The 2,036-nt window shown below is 35.7% G+C and overlaps 1 protein-coding gene across 6 annotated transcripts in view; it reads right to left on the reverse strand.

The window, feature by feature from the left end:
- Positions 1 to 1,124, reverse strand: part of LOC108976978 (putative uncharacterized protein DDB_G0277255) — a 37,458-nt gene extending 36,334 nt beyond the window's left edge. For 4 of the 6 annotated variants that reach the window (XR_001993998.1, XR_001994000.1, XR_001993996.1 and 1 more), the window contains exon 1: positions 956 to 1,124. The gene's annotated coding sequence lies outside the window, so the exon portion shown is untranslated. The remainder of the gene's footprint in view (positions 1 to 955) is intronic. The other 2 variants (XR_001993999.1, XR_001993997.1) reach the window with 1 other exon arrangement.
- Between the last annotated feature and the right edge of the window lie 912 nt (positions 1,125 to 2,036).

Here is a 2,036-nt window from a genome sequence, read left to right on the forward strand (position 1 = left end):
TTTTATTTATTTTTTTCACAAATTTGCATTTCTCACTAATTCGTTTTTAATTATTATTTTTTAATTTTTTTATTTGGTTTTTCCTCAAATTTAATATTTTATGTCTACTGTGATGGGATGTTGATTTTTTTTAATTGTTTCCTTTGATTTTATTTACTTTTTAATGAATTTTATTCCCCTTTTTATGGCTTTATTTACTTAATTATCAATTTTATTTATTTAATTTTATTCATTTTATTTACTTCTTTATTACTTTATTTACTTAATTATCAGTTATCAATTTTATTTCCCTTTTTATGAACTTTCTTTTCTTATAAATATTTTTATTTTGTCTAGCAAAAGTTCTTTTCATTCCACTCATTATCAATTTGATTAAAACTTGTTTTCCGCATTTGCGATTTTTGTTGTTGTTGTGCTTTGTTGTTATTTACTTTGGCGATGAGAGGATTTTGTTGGTATTCGACTTTTCAGATTTTGTTTTTGTTTCATAATTAATTGTTGTATTACGGCACTGGCAGCACTTGTTCACCGCCTAATCGATTATAAATAAGTGTTTATGGATTAAATACATATACATATAAGTATTACATATATGTATATATAGTATATATATCTTCATATATGCACAAGCGCGCATTAAAACACTTCTGCGTCAACGCTGTTCAATTACAACAATTTAGGCGAATTAATTTCACTGCATACCAATTAAGCAAGCGATTGAAGACACACTGTTCGAACGCCGAATATTTGAATTTTGACATTTATTAACAAGAAGACAAGCGACATCAGAAAAAAAAACCAAAAATAAAAACACAAAAATAAATTTGTTAAGTGAAAATTGTTTTCGTTTGGGTTACAGCATATACAAACACTTAACCGACACGTCGCACCAAACTACACAGTCAACTGATATCGCTGACCACACGCCGCACACYGCGCGCRCAAGCACGCCTACCTTCGAACATACAGTGTACGCTTCAGGACCAGGCTCAGACTTAGTCTCAAGCCACAGCTCCAGCGTCCGCGTCTACTTGATTGCYTTAAATTGCTTGCCGAGCAGTACGGTTACTAGTATAACGGGGTAAATGTGCGCGCGCGTTACGTCGCCGTGCCAGCTGCTTGGAGCTTTTGTCACTCACTGATTTCACATTGGCATTTGCATGCGCGSGTACGCTTCATCAGCCAGCGCGCGTCAGCATCGGCGGCACCATAGCGCAGCGCGCGTCGCTCAAACAACAGCGCAGCGCCTGCCTGATAGCGCCCGCATATAGTTCAAGTCAAGACGACAAGTCTTCAATAAAAATAATAGCGCTCCTTAAAGTGCTCATGAGCGCGCTCTCCGAACGCTTCACGTCGTTTAACGTGATCGATGAGCTCGCGCGTTGTTGTTGTTTTTGATTTCATATGTACATATGTATGTATGTATAGCGCTAAGCTTGGCTTTAAATGAGCGCTGCGTACAGCTGTTGGTTATGCAGCTCAAATTTGGGTGAAGCGTCGCAACAACGCGAGCTAAAAAATCAAAAATTCGAGAAACTTGCTTGGCACTCACTCATGAAAAGCGCCGCAATCTCGCACAAATATTTGCGAGCAACGCCATAGTTATGTTCAAGTAAAGAGGCAGAAACAACAACAACAATGTCTAAAGCCAAAATATAAGTTGTATGCCGAAAAAAGTAATTCATTAATATACTTACAAGCACACTATACCACTGTATATATATGTATATACATATGTAAAGAATGTTATACATACATACATACTTGCATACTCACACATACAAAGTCAGCTAAATTTGTATTAAATTTTGAGTTTGGCTTTGAATTTGTTACAAATCTCGTTAATTTGCCTTGTCACCTTGTAGTTGTTTTTGTTGGCGACTTTGCTGTTTTAATTGTTGTTGTTGTTGTTATTACTATTATTGTTTTATTTGCTTGAATTTATGTTATTTTATGCGCAGCGGGTAAAAGTTGTTGCCAAACTGGCTTGGTTGTTAAYTTGTCTCGACTTACAGCACGCAAAACGCATACATGCA

The sequence above is a fragment of the Bactrocera latifrons genome, unplaced genomic scaffold (assembly GCF_001853355.1).
Source record: "Bactrocera latifrons isolate USDA-ARS-PBARC rearing strain unplaced genomic scaffold, ASM185335v1 scaffold_82, whole genome shotgun sequence".
Classification (NCBI taxonomy): Eukaryota; Metazoa; Arthropoda; class Insecta; order Diptera; family Tephritidae; genus Bactrocera; species Bactrocera latifrons.